Source organism: Solanum dulcamara, chromosome 11 (genome assembly GCF_947179165.1).
Source record: "Solanum dulcamara chromosome 11, daSolDulc1.2, whole genome shotgun sequence".
Taxonomy (NCBI): Eukaryota; Viridiplantae; Streptophyta; class Magnoliopsida; order Solanales; family Solanaceae; genus Solanum; species Solanum dulcamara.
Genome location: NC_077247.1, coordinates 25,878,145 through 25,896,508, shown reverse-complemented (window position 1 = coordinate 25,896,508; position 18,364 = coordinate 25,878,145). Strand labels below are relative to the sequence as shown.

At 39.0% G+C, this 18,364-nt stretch overlaps 1 pseudogene; it reads left to right on the top strand.

Moving 5' to 3' along the window:
- Positions 1–17,929: 17,929 nt before the first annotated feature.
- Positions 17,930–18,047, top strand: LOC129875322 (5S ribosomal RNA; annotated as a pseudogene).
- Positions 18,048–18,364: the final 317 nt, after the last annotated feature.

Sequence of the window (18,364 nt, the reverse complement as noted above, 5' to 3'; positions counted from 1 at the left end):
AATTGAATATAAACAATCTGAAGAAAAGAGAAATAAATGTTCATGAAATCTGCAACATCCAAAGAAGAAGTGGAAGCAGCAGCCGCAGCAGCAGCAACCACAGCCGCAGTAGCAGCAACCATAGCCGCAGCAGTAGGAGCAGGAGTAAGAGCAGTAGGAGCAATGATGTGCTTAAATATTTTATTTGTTGGGTAGTTGATTGATTAGATGACGAATAAAGAATTTTGAATTTATTTTTATTGCTGCAGGTAAACATCACATTTTTAGAAGAAATTTCATTAATCATAATCACTGTTTAGGTGATAACATGTAAAAAAAATACATTTTTCTAATTGATATGTACACATATTTATGGAAAGTAGTTCTTTAACCCTCTGTTTCAAACTATATGCCTTATTTTGATTTTGCACATATATTGAAAAGCTTAAAACTGGAGTATTAGTTGAGAAAGCATGTTGTATATCGACCTTCGAAATTATGAAGTACCACTAAAGAAGTAGAAGCTAAACAAACAAATGAATAGATCCTTCGAACAAAAAATTTGGGGTCTAATCAAAAGTGTCTAAAATTGATTCTTTACATAAAATTTACAGAAAAATAGAACAAGCTCAAATATGAAACTATGAAAACCACTAACAGAAGAAGAAATTAAACAAACAAATGAAACCAAAAATGTCTAAAATTCATTCTTTTCATACCATTCAACCAAAACAAATGGAACAACAGGCTCAAATATGAAACTATGAAGTACCACTAACAGAAGCAGTAATTAAACAACCAAATGAACAATCCTTTAAAGAAAAATAATGATTCTAACAAAAATTGTCTAAAAATAATTCTTTTTCATACCATTCAAGAAAAAAAGGGGAACAAGAAGCTCAAATATGAAGATATGTAGAGATTTAACTTACCTCAAAAGGGGATTTTTGAGATCTACAATGGAGAGATTGTGGAGTGACAGAGGAAGAACCAGAGGGATCTTGTTGGTGGGAAAAATCCAGACGTTGGTCTCCGTCTTCTCTTCAATCCCCTTTCTCTCTCTCACCCAAACTGAAGGAATCTCAAGATCGACAAAGGAGAAAATTGTTAGAAACCAAAGCAAAATCAGATTTCACAATGTCAGCAGCTTCAACAATGGCGGTTGTGGGAGCATTAATCTCGTGGTCCAGAGATATCATACATATCTCACCTTACACTTTCTCCGCTGTCGGAATTGCCATAGCTATTGGCGTCTCTATTCTTAGTGGACGTTGGCTGAAGAAATGAGAAAAATAGATGTGAATTTTAGGGTTAAAGAATAAAGAGAGTACTTTGGGAATTTAGTTAAAATATAAGTATATAAAAAGTAATTTCCATGGTTAAAGAAAATGGCTTTAAGAACTTCAAAAAAAAAGTTAGGAAACCTAACTTTTTATTTTTAGGTGACTTTAAGAACTTTATTTCTTAATTTTAAGATTAGATTAACACCAAAATAAGCTAAAAAGGGATTATAAGTTGGTTTGACCAACTTATAAGCCCATCCAAATGGGATCTATGTCTTATGTTAAGTATGAAATTTACATGTTCTATGCACTTTCCAAAGTGTCCTCATGTTTAGGTTGGGTTTCTAGTCCTTTTTCCATGTTCTTCCTATATTAGTTGAATCTAATTTGAGGACGAATATTCCGAAGAGGGAGATATTGTAATATTCCATGAAATGCTCACAAGCTCTTTAAGAATGCCTTGGATATAGGCCACTCACATAAAGCATTATCTTTAATCTTTCTGGCAAATCCGAGTCTAGAATATCGATCATGGAGTCAAAACCTGTAGAAAAATGGTCTTAGTGGATTTTTAGGGCCCGTATATCAAAAGATAGATTTTTCAAATATACTTCGTAAAATGGTAAAATGAGCGGCAAGTCCGCATCGCGGACCTGGGCGATGGATTTTGTCTAAATTTAGTTTTTAAGTAAGGACACTTTATACTTTTTCCTAATTGTTAGTTAATGAACCTAGATGTTTTAGTTTCTAATTCATCTCTATAAATTAACATAAACCTCTATTTCTATTCATTCTTCTACAATTTTCGTACTCAAATATTTCTCTCTCTACAAAAGACTTTCAAGAACTCCATTGAATACTTCAAATAAATTCACTCAAGCTCTCCATCAAAACTCTCCAGTTCTTCCAAATTATTTGTTTTTCTCACTTAAGGTATGTGGGTATTGATTAATGGATTCTTTCATCCATGAAGCCCAATCAATTCCTCAAATTTTCTATCAAATTAAAGTATGGTATTTTATGGGTATTATAATATCTAGTCAAATTACATGAATTATGATTCAAATAATTATTATAAGTCTATTTAAATATAAATTAATGGTTATTGCATTGAATTGAAGAGTTTTTTCATGAATTCTCCTACATTGATCTCTATGGTAATGATATTACTTATGAGTATTTTTAATTATACTTCCAAATGATATTATCTATATGAAATATATATGGACTAATAGAAAGTATGTGATCATGCATGTTTTCAAGTCAATTTAATGTTTTTTCAAGTCAATTGATCATGCATTCATGTTTTACCCTAATTTCAGGTATAAGCTATGACCATGAATTTCCAAGTATGAATTATGTTTATGTATGTATGATTTATAATATGGAAGGACAATACCCACATTTCACTTATGTTATGAAAAGGATCTACTCTTTCAACCCTATGATCATGACTATGAAGTATGTCATTATGATTTCTATGCTTTGTTTGTATTCCATGAGATTTGTCTCAGCATCGAATGTGGACTTGAGGTGGGGGCTCTAAATATGGGGTCCTTATATATAGTCTCTTATCTCATAACTACGTGCCACCATAGATTTCCTTCTGGTCCTAGCTATTGGATCCGTATATAGCGTATGTATGACCCGCCTAGTGGGGTAGAATCTACCTTGGCAAGTAGATTCCCCTTTCTTCGGGTGTAGGGGTAACATCGGGATTCCATGTTATATATCTCATGGTCTTATTGTCGGGTATGGTTCCTAGCCCACATATATTTGATTTTATATGTATTTTCATTATCTCAATTATAATTCTCAAACGCTTTGGTCACTATGATTTTCACATGACTTTACTTATCTCAACTTATCACGTATTTTACTTGACCATTGCATCCAATGATTTATATTTCATATCATGACCTCATACTTAGTAAATTCCAATGTACTAATGCGTACTTATTGGCTAAACTATCTCATAATATAGGGGTTATGGTTGAAGATCATATTGTTCCATGTGGCTAGTTAAGCTTTCATATCCGGTGGTGTTTGTTGTGAGTCCTAATTTATCGGGGACTAGTTATTGTTTTCCAAGACTTTTGTCATATTTCATATTGAGGGTGAGCGTGGGACATGTTTTAGTCCCTGCCAATATTCATGATAGAGGCATCTAGTTGGATAAATGTTTCGAGTTTATGTTATCATGTGACATTCTTCATTCTCTATTCATGGTTTAGACTCTATTATGATGTTTCTGTTTTTACTTTACCCTATGTATGCTTATTATATGTACAATAGGTTTGGTAGGAGACCTTTGGGGTTTTGATCATCATGTTACAACTAGGCCCTAGGCCGGGTCATGACAGTCAGAGTGCATAATTTAGGTTTTTGAGGATATGTTGCGGGCTTGTGTTTTGGATTTTGGGCGTTAGTGGGGTTAGTTTTTTCCCTTGGCAAAGTTTCTGTACAACAATGGCTACCACTTTAGTATTCAGATGGCCCCGTTTGAGGCCTTAAATAGTAAGCATTATCGCTCTCTAGTTGGTTGGTTTGAGTCTACAGAGCCCAGTCCATGTGATACGAACTTCATGTAAGACGCCTTAGATCACAGAGTATTCCTCTATGTTTCTCACATGAAGGGCATGATGATATTTGGGAGGGAGGCAAGCTTAGCCCCGTGTATATTGGTCTTTTTGAGATATTGAGGACAATTGGCGAGGTTGCGTATGAGTTAGCTTTGCCTCTAGACTTTTCAGCTATTCAGCCAGTTTTTCATGTTATGATGTTGTGACAGTATATTCCAGATGAGTCTAATGTGATCCAGTATGACGCAGTTAACCTGGATGATCATTTGAGGAGCTAGTATTTATTTTGGCCAGAGATGTTTGACAGTTGCATTTTAGAGCCATTCCTGTGGTTAAGGTCTATTAGAAGCACTGTCTAGTCAAGGAGGATACCTAGAAGACCGAGTATGAAATGCGGGTATAGTTCCCCGGCTTATTTGAGCATTCAGGTACTTCTTGACTCTTACTTTCGCGGATGAAAGTTCTTTAAGTATTGGATGTTGTAATGACCCTTCAAGTCATTTTTGAATTTAAGCATTCATTCCATAGTTTAGAGCATTCTTATAGTGATCCCAAGTCATTTATGACTTGCTGGCACTTACTGTTCGGTCGCTTGGTCATTCGTTTGGATTTTAGGCATGTTTCCCTATTTTTGAGCTTTTGTAACTTAAATAATTGACTTCGGTCATAAATTTAGGAAAAAGACCTCTGAATGGAAATTTAACGGTTCCATCAACTTTGGAGTGACAAAATTAGACTAGTAGCATAGTCGAAATGAGTATCGAGGCATTCGATGCAAGTTTAGGAACATTTAGCGCTATTGCCTTTGAAATTTGGCCTACAGTTGACTTTGGTCAACATTCTTTTAAAACGAATTCGAATGAAAATTTTAATAGCTCGGTTAGTTCCAAAATGTTGAATTTTATCTAGAACAACCCTTTATTCGCTTCCCAAGGCATCTGGTCTAATCCTAAGGACCGTTGTGGAATTTTGCTCAAAATGGCATTTGGGTATGGGCCCCACCTTCAGTTCTAATGATCTCATATGGAAATGTCTACAGTACCATTGAGTTTGTCACGTCAAATTTAGTTGGATAGCATATCTCATTTTCACGCAAGGGGTTCCGAACAAATCCTGAGCACCACATCAGAGGATTTAGCATGCTAAGTTTTATTTTTTTTGCACCAATTGAATCTGGTGCCATCGCTTAAGAGACCTCTAGTCGCTAAACTGAGTATCTCTTAAAAGGACAGAAGCTCGCTTAAGCGACCAACCCTGTTGGGCAGGTGTCGCTTAAGTTACGGCTCTATTGCTAAAACGTTGGATCGCCTAAGCGACTAGTAGTTGCTGAGGCGAGGCCTACCTTTTAGGTGGGTGTCACTTAAGCGATCCCTGAGTGCTTGCTAAAGCGACACCTAAGGGTCATTTTTAAGTCTTGATTTTCAAATTTTGAATTAATCTTCAAAGGGTGATTTCTTCTTCAATTCTTGGGCAATTTGGGCAATTCAAAATGCTATGTTGTGTAGATTTTTGAGAAGAATCCAGTGTTGTGTTCAGATTTAGGAGTTGAGGATTCGCTGGAGGTAACTTATCTGTTTTCTAGCATTTCTAAGTTCTTTAAGCTCGAGGTTGATCATGAATGCATTTTTAGTGTTGGGGCTATTTTGGTGTGTAAATTGTGTTCTTTCTTCGAAAATGAGCTGGAGTAGTAGCTAAAGCTTATTCTCAGAGTCAATTTCGTGAATTACGGAACGGGTCCAATAATTCCCAATTTTTGACTTCAACATTGGCCCATTTTCGAATTTGATGATTTTAGTATCATAACGATCATATAAACATTGTGATTCTATTATTGATAGTGCCGCAACATACAAAGGCTGCTCGGAAGGGAAAATCTGTGGTTATGTAAGTTAGAACGCGCATGGTCGGCTTTCAAATTGGCTACGATTTCCCTATCATAAGACTGAGCATATTTAGTTGATTGTATATTCATTTTTATAAGTATGGAGGGGTTTGGGTATCGAGTATGCTAATTTCCTTGAATTAATGTAGTAGTCCTTATTTTGGGTAATTATTGGACAGTGTAAGCATGACTCATGTTATTGTTGATCACCCATTCTTTATGGTGAATACTGTGCCTGTGGTTATATGTTTGTAAGTATGTTTTGCCTTAGTCTAAGCTTAGACTAGTGTTGCCTTGGACTTGTGTAATTTTAGGGTCATTGGGCCTTAGAGCTTTTTCGACGTTGCTTCAGATAGTTAATTCCCTATAGACTGATATAGAAAACTTGAGCCTAATAGTGTGGGCTATAGCTAGGAACTAACACATCTTATGACCTTGCCTCTATAATACCCTATTCTCCTATCGGTCAGGTGTCGCTCGGCCCTGGGCTTTTGGAAGTTTCCTCGGTGATTTGGGTTATATTTGGTTTGAGCTGGAATGATATATTGATGCCACTTGGTTTGGAGATACTTCCTATGACATATGGTTAGACGTTGATTCTAATTCAGTTCCGTAGCTATAGATATCGGGTTAGAATATATGGTCTAACTTACTTGGGATTGGCTCCTTAGCTACAAATACCCGATTCCAGTCCATGGTCGAGATTACCTTTCTTTGGGATTTCTAGCTACAGATACTCGATTCTTCTCAATAGTCTATCTTACTTGTTTTCAGGCTTTCTAGTTACAGATATCAGTTTCAGTCGGTGGTCCAACTTACTTGTGTTCAGGCCTTCTAGCTATAGTTACCCGATTGTAGTTCGCAGTCTAGCTTACCCATGCTCAACCTTTGGCTAGATCTACCTGGTTAAAGTACGAGATCTAGCCCACTCATGTCGACACATTAGCTACAGCTACCCGGTTTCAGTCCATGGTCCAGCTTGCACGTGGGTAAATTCCTAATTCCTTGATAAATGGTCAGTAAATTATTAGTCTACTCTTAGTTGTGGGTTGAGGTGTTAGAGTTGGAAATGGTTTAGTTCAAGTCCGAGAAATGGTGGTATTTTCGTAATCCTTTTGGATTTAGTTCATTCTCCTTCAACTATTCTTGCATCTATCGGGCTTATGGGAATTCGTGCAGGTGGTTAATCCTTATATGTACGCAAGCATACTATTCGGGTTTGTGAGAGCCCGACAGAGTTGATTAGATTCATTCTCTTTGTTTTCTTCTATGCTCGTGTACTTACCCCCTATTCACTTCTTGTTCTATCTTTGGTTGTGATCTTTTACTCGTATTTAAGTTTACTTTTGGTTATCTTGTTCAGTCGGCCTATGATTTTTACTGGGTACCTACTGTTTTGGTATACATATTATACTCTACATTAGTATTTGTGATGTGGATCCGAGTACTAGCTATCAACATTAACTTCGAGCAACCTACGGTCGTGTTTGGAGGCAAGGGTGAGCATATTGTGTCCTTGATTTACCCGTCTCCTTCTATATATACATTTTGCTTGTCTTTTGCTTTTTTTGAGACAACTTTATTTTTGTGGTCCACTTTTAGGGCTTGTACTCTTTTGGTAGTAGCTTTGTACAGTGATTTCTATATATATTTAGCTGCTTTCACCGTTCATGTATGCTCTTATTATTTTTTCGTTACTATTTTAGATAGATTTGTTGGTCTTTTACCCTGACATCCCATTACTTACAATTCCAGGAGATGGGTCATCCTGCTTACTAGTGGGTTATAGTAGGCGCCATCATGACCTACATATCGGATTGTGACAAGTTGGTATTAGAGCCCCAAGCTCACCGGTCTCACTTGTACAGAGTTAACGTATAGTAGAGTTCTGCGGATCGACACGAAGATGTGTATGACTTATTATTGGAAGGCTACAGGATGTCTTTAGGAATGTGTCTATTTTGCATCGCTGTCATGCAATGTGTGTCTTATTGGTTTCTAGAAATCTCACTTATTCCACTTTTTTACAAGGATGGCTCAGTCACGTGCCAGAGGTGGAGTCCGGTAGTGCCAGTACTGCAGCACCGTCTTGCGACAGAGCGTAGATTTGAGAGCCAAAGGTCAGAAGCAGCCCAGCCACCGCCTGAGATAGCAGCAGCTACAGACCTACAGACGATGATCGCTCATATATTAGATTCTATTGAGGACATGCAGTAAGACCCAACTCTAGCTTCTCCAGTACTGCAGGACCAGCCTGTACTAGTGGCACCAGTTGTTCAACAAGCACCGGTACTGGCTACTTAGCCATATTATTTAGAGGGCGTCATGCCACTCCGAGAGTAAAAGATGCTCGGGGTTTTCCTTCGAATATCACCACCAAGATTTTCTGGGGCTGTGGGTAAGGATGCCCACGAGTTTTTGATTATCTGCCATAAATGGCTATGGACCTTAGGTTTAGTGGAGTCAAGAGGACATAACTTCACCGCTTATTAGTTAGACTATCCAGCTAGGCAGTGGTTGCATACATACCTAGAGACTAGGCTAGATGGGTCTCCACCGGTGACATGGGCTAAGTGTTCAGAGGCCTTCTTGGCCTAGTTTATCCCCAGGAACGTCAGAGATAAGATTTGGGATCATTTCTCATATTTGAAGCAAGCCTCTATGACAATGTTAGAGTACGAGGCCCGATTCCTCAAGCTCTCCAAGCATGCAACCATGATATTACCTACTGAGGAGGAGAGAGTTTGATACTTTGTCAGGGGATTAAGGCTCTATCTATAGATCAAGACATAGACTTTAGTCTCAGTGGGCCACTCATTTCTGGAGGTGGTAGAGCATGCCCGCATGCTCGAGTAGCTCCATCGAGAGGCCCAAGGAGGCAACAATAAGAGGGATAGTCCATAGGATAGCCATGATGGGCACCATTTTAGGCCCCAAGAGTTCTACGATAGATATCGCAAGAGATTTTAGTTAGGTCAATCCATCAGCCCCTTCCAGGCCTCTCTTTAGACATCGAAGGACAATTAGTACCGTCAGATTAGTTCTAGTGCCAGTTCAAGTCAGGGCCAAGGTGGTCCATAGATGGTATTCTTAGGTAGAGGTGGCTGACTTTAATATTTCAGCCGACATACACAAAGGTGCTATGAGTACGGAGAGTTAAACCATTGGTCCTGCGAGTACCCTTAGTGTAGGATAGCCTTACCAACTCCAAAGGTAGGCAGACCTGCACCAGCACTAGCACCTTCAGTTAGAGGCAGAGTTTGGGCAAGGACTGTAGGGGTGGTCGCCAGGGTGCATAGGGTGGTCCCCAGGGAGGCAGGTCAGGAGGCACAGTCTACGTGTAGGATTAAGAAGCCCAGGCCTATTTTTATGTAGCTCCAGCTAGGGCAGATGCTGAGGCCTCAAATAATGTGATCACAGGTAAGGTTTTATTAAGCCATCAACCCACATCTCCTTTATTTGGTCTAGGCTCTATATATTTTTATATATTTGTATATTGTGTACCTCGACTGATTATAAGTCTTAAGTAGTTAAGTCATTGTGTGTTTCAACCCTTGTAAGTGATTCTTTAGTAGTAGATCAGGTCTTTAGATCCTGTGTGATGACTATTTAGGGGTGTGAAACTAGAGTGGATCTTATGTTACTTGATATGGTGGATTTTTATTTTATTCTGGGCATAGACCGGTTATCCCCCTCACCGTTCATTCTTGGATTGTTATGCCAACAACATTACCTTAGCCATGCTCGGTATTTTGCCGATAGTATGGCAGGGCTCTTGTAGTCACATGCTTGTTGGGGTTATCTCTTTTGTTTAGGCCTAGAGATTAGTGGCTAACGGGTGTTTGGCATATTTGGATTGTGTTAGAGATGTGATTAGGGAGGGCCCTATAGTTCATTCAGTACCTATTATCTGAGAGTTTGTAGATATGTTTCCTACCGATCTACCTGGCCTTTCTCTTGACCGTGGTATCGAATTTTTTATTAATGTAGAGTTGGGTACTCGTCCTATTTCCATTCCACCATACCGTATGGCCTATCAGAGCTCAAGAAGCTTAGTGTTCAGGTTTAGGCTCTCTTGGATAGGGGATTGATTCGGCATAGTGTATCTTCTTTAGGTGCCCCAATCCTCTTCGTTAAGAATAATGTACTATGCAAATATGCATTGACTACAAGCAGTTGAACAAGGTGACGATGAAGAACAATTACCCCATGCCTAGGATTGATGACCTATTCAACTAGCTTCAAGGTGCCGTGGTGTTTTCTAAGGTTTATTTAACATCCAGCTACTACCAGTTGAGTATTAAGGCAGAAGATGTCTCTAAGAGCATATTAAGGACTCTTTATGGCCACTATAAGTTCCTACTGATGTCTTTTGGGTTTACTAATGCCCCTTCCACATTCATTGATTTGATGACCCAGGTGTTTAGGCCGTGCTTGGACTCATTTTTCATAGTCTTCATAGATGACATTCTAGTATACTTGTGGAGCCGGGAAGAGCACGAGCCACATTTGAGAGTAGTTCTCCAGACTATGAGAGATCAATGGCTATATGCCAAGTTCTCAAAGTGAGAGTTTTGTCTTGAGTACATAACATTCTTAGGGAACGTGGTGTCCAAGGATGGCATTATGAAGGATTTGATAAAGATTGAGGCTATTCGTGATTGGGAAAGGACCACCTCTATGAGTGAGAATTATAGGTTTGTCAGACTGGCAGGGTACTATAGGCAATTCTTTGAGGGGTTTTCTACTCTAGTGGTGCCTCTGATTCGGTTGACTCGCTATGATGTCCCATTTTTGTTGTTGGAGAAGTGTGAGATGATCTTTTTGAGGCTTAAGGAGTTGCTTATCACCGCTTCGATATTGACTCTTCCAGTTGAGGATGAGGGATTCACCATTTTCTGTGATGCATCTAGCAGTGGTTTGGGTTGTGTACTGATGCAGAAGTGTTGGTTAATTGCTTACACGTCGAGGCAACTTAAGTTTCACCAGCGCAACTACCTTACTCATGACTTAGAGTTGGGAGCGGTAGTTTTTGTGCTTAAAATTTAGAGGCACTACCTATATGGAGTTCGATATGATAAATATAGTGATTACAGGAGTCTGTAGTATGTTATAAGCTAAAGGGATCTTAATTCAAGGCAGCGCTGTTGGATTTATCTCCTGAAGGACTACAACCTCCCAATTCTCTACCACCCAAGTAAGGAGAATGTACTAGCAGATAAGTAAGTCGGAAGGCGGTGAATATGGGTAGTCTAGCCTTCCTTTCTATTGTGGAGAGACCCTTAGCTTTGGACGTCCAGTCTTTATCTAACCGAATGATTCATCTTGATATTTATAATTTCCGTTGTGTGTTAGCTTATGTGGGAGCTTGGTCATCTCTATTGGACTGGATTCACGATTGTCAGTTTGAGGATGAGGATTTAGTTGCACTTCGATATAAGGTTTTGGTAGGTTATGCCACCTTGGCTACCATAGATTCGAGAGGTTTTTGAGGTTTGATGGTCGACTTTGTGTTTTTAGAGTTGGGGGTTTGATTCAGATGATCCTTAGCGAGGCCCATGACTCTAGATATTCTATCTATCTTGGCACAGCTAAGATGTATCATGACTTGAGGTAGCACTACTGGTGGAGAGGCATGACGAGAGATATTGCAAAGTATGTGTCACATTTTTTGAGTTGTCAGCAAGTAAAGGCCAAGTGTTTGAGGCCTAGTTGGGAGCTTCAGAGATTACCAATTCCTAAGTAGAAATGGGAGCGGATCACCATGGATTTTATTATTGGGTTGCCTCACACTTCCCGTTGTTTTGATAGCATTTAGGTTATCGTGGATCGATTGACCAAGTCAGTGCACTTCCTTCCTGTTCATACTTCCTTCATGGTGTGCCTATTTCCATCATCTAAGAACAAGGCTGTTAGTTCGCATCTAGCTTTTGGAGGACCTTCTAGGAGGAGTTGGGTACCCATGTCGACCTTAGTACAATTTTTGAACCGCAGACTGATTATCAGTCAAAGACCACGATTCAGGTTCTCAAGGATATGTTGCGGGCTTGTGTTTTGGATTTTAGGGGTTAGTGGGATGAGTTTTTACCCTTGGTGGAGTATACATACAACAACATCTACCACTCTAGTATTTAGACGGCCCCGTTCGAGGCCTTATATAGTAGGTGTTGTTTCTCTCCAGTTGGTTGGTTTGAGTCTATAGAGTCCAAGTTGCATGGTGCAGACTTCATACATGAGGCCTTAGATCATGTGAGGGTTATTAAGGATAAGCTCAAGACAGCTCAAAGCAAACACTGGAGTTATGCGGATCTTTATTGTTGGACGGTGAGATTTGTTGTCGGTAACAAAGTATTCCTCTATGTATCACCCATGAAGGGCATGATGAGATTTTGTAGGCGGGCCAAGCTTAGCCCTAGGTATATTGGTCCTTTTGAGATATTGAGGACATTTGGCGAGGTTGAATGTGAGTTATCTTTGCCTCTGTACTTTTTACCTATTCATCCAGTTTTTTATGTTTTGATGTTGTGATGGTAAGTTCCAAATGAGTCCCATGTGATCCAATATAATGTAGTTGACTTGGATGATTTTTTTGAGGTACATTGAGAATCCAGTTACTATTTTGTCCAGAGATGTCAAACTATTTCATTTTAGAGCCATTCTTGTGGTTAAGGTCTATTGGAGGCATCGTCCAGTCAAGGAGGCTACCTGGTAGACCGAGTATGAGATGCGGGCATAGTTCCCTAACCTATTCAAGCCTTCAAGTACTTCTTGACTATTACTTTCGTGGACGAAAGTTCTTTAAGTAATAGATGTTGTAATGACCCTCCTCGTTATTTTTTCATTTGAACATTCATTCCATAGTTTAGAGTATTCCTGTAGCGACCCCAAGTCATTTATGACTTGCTGACATTGACTGTTCGGTCGCCTAGTTGTTAATTTGGGTTTTATTTACCTATTTTGGAGTTTTTATAACTTAACAAGTTGACTTTGGCCATAAATTTAGGAAAACAACCTCTAAACAGAATTTTGACGGTTCCATCAGCTCTGGAGTGGCCAAATTAGGCTAGGACCATTTGACGTTTTTGCCTTTGAAATTTGGCCTATAGTTGACTTTGGTCAACCTTCTTTGAAAATGCACTCAGATGAAAATTGTGACAGCACGGTTAGTTCCAGAATGTCGAGTTTTGTCTAGACTGACCTTTCATTCACTTCCCTATGCTTTTAGTCTAATCCCGAGGCCCATTATGGAATTTTTCTCAAAATGGCCTGTGGGTATGGGAACCACTTTCAATTGTAAAAACCTCGTATTGAAATTTCTACTACGCCATTGAGTTTAAAATATCGAATTCGGTGGGGTAGCATATCTCGTTTGGGCCAATGGGGTTTCGAACAAATTCCGAGCACCCCATCAGAGGATGTGGCATGCTATGTTTTTTTTTGAACAGTTGTATATGGTGTTGTCGCTTAAGAGACCCCTAGTCACTAAAGCGAGTGTCGCTTAAGCAGCTAGGAGCTCGATTAAGCGACCAACCTTATTCGACGGGTTGTTATACCCCATACCTTTGTGCTTCGGAATGTCTTCTTAAGCTTCTTAAAAGTTGTCCTGTGACCCAGATTGTCTATAACGTGATTAAATAACTCTAAGGAAGGGAGAACATGACGCCCCATGAGAGTAAAGGTTGGAAATAGGGCTATAAGGATTTGTAACAAGTTGGGGGCCAAAATACCAAGTCGTGAGACTCGACTCACTTGAGTAAGCTACCAACTTGGATGTCGAGCTTAAGTAGAAAGGAATACATAGGCTTTTGAAGTGAGACGAGATTACGAGCCCTCAAAAATAAAGCAAGTAGGTGACAAGTAGGTGACACACCTACTTGGGCTAAGTAGGTGAGTCACCTACTTGGGGTGGACCCCTCACGCTGCCACGTGGCAGCATATGATTGTCTACATGGTATGAGGTGGTGACCTAGGGGGCTGCCACATGTCACCCCTAGCGGATGCCATGTGTAACCTCCTAAGGAACTATATATATATATATATATATATATATATATATATATATATATATATGTATATCGATGACTAACCTTTCATTTTTCAACAACATACACTAGAAATTAAAAGATAAGTTGAGAGAAAAACCTAGAAGAAGAGAGGTACGGGTTCCCTCCAAAGTAAGCTAAGGCCCGATTTTGTTCTTTGAATTAATTATTTAATATATCCTATGGTGATATAATGATTTTTAACAACATAAAATTTATTGTTAGGGCAAAGAGGAGGTTTTTGTTCTTGTTAATAGACCCATTTTTGAATGGTACTGTTGTTAGTAATACGAGTATAACTCCTCGTGTAAGGCTTTGTTTCAAGTGATTCAAGATTTTTTGGAAAGATATTTTATAGGGATATAACTTTCATTTAGACTCTAAAACCCATTTTTTCTTTTCTCTGCTCAAAAAAGGGTGATGAAGTATGGGGGAGGTGCTGCCCAGATTTTGTTTTGGAAATCCTACACGGACTGTTGATTGTATTTTGGGCATATCTTTTTGTACAACATTGTTGTAGGGGTGATTAGAAATTGTATGCGACCTTAAGACACATGTATATAACTTTACTTAAGGACACAAATCCTGTTTTCCTTAATTACCCCTTCGATACTAAGCGACAATATAAGACGGTAGGCTGTCCAGAATTCACGTTTTGATAGTTTTGGCAAGTTTGACGAGTTTAACGTAAGGTAAGGTATTTCCTTTAAATTTGGAGTTTATAATTTTGTTATGAAGTGTATTAAAAGTCATGTAGGTGTCTGGAAATATGAAAATCCCACAAAAATGCTTGGCGTTGGAAACAATCTAAAATTGGAGTCGCTATAGTTGAATTGTAGTCGAAGCGAGGTGTTGTGCTTGTGGTGTGCGGCTTATGGTGTGTGGTGATGTGTTGAAGCGATTAAAAGTATTCCAAAAGGCATGTAGGTGCTTCTGGTTTCAGCCACATGGTCTACCGCTTCGTACGATTAAAGATTTTATGAATTAACAACTAAAAACCCTATTTTGGTATCGTAGTTTTAAGCGAGTTGTTTGGAGTTTGTGTGGCATAATATTGAAGTAAATTACTTGTGTACATGCTGCTGAATGTTTTTTTTTTTTGGATTCGCTTATTGAGGATGTAATTGGAAGTTAGGATAGGGCAGGTTATAAGGGAGATGCTGCCTGATTTCTGTTAACTCCTTAACCGATTAATAAACTACTTGAGAAAGGCATAAGGAAATGATTCCTAGGGATGTTTGGTCATAGTTGAGGAGATGGAAGGTCGAAAGTTATTAATGTTAGTCTTACCTTCATTTTAAATAGGTTCAAAGGACAACGAGACAAGCCGGGCTAAAAGCAGTCGACAAGAGGTATGTAAGGCTATTCCTTCTTCTCTTTTGGCATGTCTTAGGTATAAGCGACAAATGATATGTGTATGAAGCTTGGGGTAATTCTATTCATGAGCCCTAAGTATGATTCATGATGCAAACTTTCTATTCACTTCTAAATGTTAAAGCTCTTAAGGTAGCCGAGCAATCACCCTTGAACCTTCTATACGTAAGATAGTAATTGGACACACAGGAAACAGGAACTATAACTCTTATTAACTTCTTGATACTGAATATCCTATTCCCAAGTTCTGAATATGCTACATATTTCCGATTCACTCATTGGCGGGAAAACTCTCATCATAGTTGAGCTACCTTCCCTGAACTATCTATATGTCGATTAATAGTGGGGATATAATCTCCCATTCCTAGGGACTTTTTGATGACAAATGTCCCTGATTTCCTTAAGCCGGTTGGCATTACCCTAAAATGTGTCTACAACTCCTGAGACTTCACTTAATGTAGCCCTAGGGGCACTCAAAGGGAACCTGAGATGATTATTATCCTGATCCACGAATGATAGTCTGTATGACTACCTTATTAAGTTTCAGATAATGATCCACCTGTGCGTGGTTGATAATGATACCGAGTCCCATAAAGGGCCGAGTATGGTATATGATAATGACAGCGAGTCCCATAAAGGGCCGAGTACAGTATATGATAATGACACCGAGTCTCATAAAGGGCCGGGTACGGTATATGATAATGACACCAAGTCTCATAAAGGGCCGAGTATGGTATATGATGATTATGACACCGAGTCCCCTAGTGGGCTAGGTATGGTATATGAGGATATGATTATAACATCGAGATACCTAATGGGCCGGGTATGGTATGATATGAATGATGGTATGAGAGGGTAACGGTACAATATAGATGTGCACTACTCCCTTCACCGAGTCCCTCACTAAAGGGCTGGATATAATAAAGAAGCATATATATGAAAATATTGTAATGTACTTGTAAAGTATGAAATGATGTCGTATACGATGGTAACACCGAGTCCCTCGGTGGGCTAGGAGTGATATATGAGGGTGATATACATGCCCTCTTTTCATAAGATGAAGGTATAGTGAACTCATAACTGTTATACTCGCCCCTGCATCCCTATTTCAGTTGTTATCTCAGTTATGATATTTTATACTTTACATACTCAGTACATATGTCGTACTGACCCCCTCTTCCCGGGGGGGCTGCATTTTATGCCTGTAGGTACAGACACAGGTTTTGGAAGTTTGCCAGCTTAGGATTCCACTCAGCAAGTTTTGAAGAAGCTCCATTGATTCAGAGCCGAGTTGTGGTACCAAACCTCCTATGTATATTTGTTTATTCAGGGGTACGGCGAGGGCCCTGTCCCGCCATATTTACTGTTAAGGCTCTTAGAGGTCTGTGGACATGTGTGTGGGTTATACGTGTAAGTTCTGTTCAGTTATGTCTACATGATGTATTGTCTATATTAAGATACTATGGAAGCCTTGTCGGCTTGCACACCCTTTCGTGATAAGATACAAATGAAAGAGGCTACAAGTATATGAAAATGCTATGACCCACTGGGGTTCTTATGTATAGTTCTTATATTGATTGTTACATCTGATAGATACGTATACGGGGGTCCAGGTCGGACCCTAGTCAAGGCCCATGGGGTTGGGTCGTGACAGAAGTGGTATCAGAGTAGTTCATCCGTGGAGTATCTGCAAACCATGTCTAGTAGAGTCTTGTTTATCGGTATGTTGTATGCCACCTTTATAAACAGGGTTCTACAAGACATTTAGGATGTTTCCTTTCTTTCATATCTAAGGTCGTGCGATAGAGCCGAGTCATAGGAAGTGGAATTCCTTATACCAACCTCTGATTTCAAATGAAAGATAATGTCGATAGAAGAAAGTGATTGATGATATTGGAGGTTACAAAGCACGCATGTAAGCCAAGGAATGAAAAATATGTACCAGGTAAGGTATTGAAATACGGTTGATATGTAAAATCAAAAATTGATAGGAAAAATAGACGGAAAGTCTAACAGACGCAGTTCGAATTGGATGTATGAGGTAAGTCCATTATTTTATAGTATTATTAATTTTGGGTGCTATGTGAGGCTGCGATATGATGTGATATGATACATATATATGTATCTTTATGCGTGTTGGCCCTATGAGGCATGGTTGGCATTTTCTGCATGCAAGTTTGAGATAGTAAAGAAATACAGAGGAAACTCTGCCCAAAATTTCCTAGAAATAAAAAGAGAATGAGATATAGGGTCATAGTATGTCTTGTAAGGTTGTGCCCACGATAATGATGAGGTTTGGCTAAACCACGAGTATGGTTGACCTTGAGAAATAAGTAATTGCTGAATTGACGGCAATAGAAACTAGGAGGTGGATATTGATATGGTAAACCAAAGTTGGAAAAGACTTATGACCCTAGGGAGATGATTTAGAGAAGGATGGTAGTTCTGGATAAAATGATATATTAAGGCACCGACGGAATTGATACACAAAGATAAACTGTGACAAGCTAGAATTAAAAAGAGGAACAGTATGAAGTATTAATAGGATAACTTGGGAGATATTAAGGATAAGACTAATTAAGAAGGGTAAGAAACCCATGGTAAGGATCGTGAACAAATTTAAGAAGTGTTATACTATGGGGTGGAATACGAATAGGATATAATGTGAATATAACAAGGATCATTAGGAAAATAAGTAAAGCCCAGTGAGAAAGTGTCTAAAGCTTGGCCTACCAGATTAGCTGCTGGGTCATCATCTTCATTGGTAGCTATGCGCCCCATGGGGAAGGATGTGATCATACCAGAACTAACGCACCGAATCCCATCAGAACTCTGAAGTTAAGCGTGCTTGGGAGAGAGTAGTACTAGGATGGGTGACCCTCTGGAAAGCCCTGTACGGCTGTGATATAAGATGATATGGATATATGTATACGTTGGCCTTGCATGACATTGTTGGTATAATGAAGTATTGTGGATACGTGACTCCACCGTGAAAGATGATAAGACCCTTTGAGATAAGGGATGTAGCTTTTCAAAACAACTGATGCAATCTACGAATATTGGTAAGCTAAGAGCGAGATCAAGTGATTACTTGATAAAGATAATGATAAGTCAATAATAGCAAGGTGATTTCCATAGTTCAAATACATTAAAGAAAAGTGTATGATGGGTTGAGGCAAAACCCTTAAAGTATAATCAGTATTTAAGACAAAAGCTATAGTG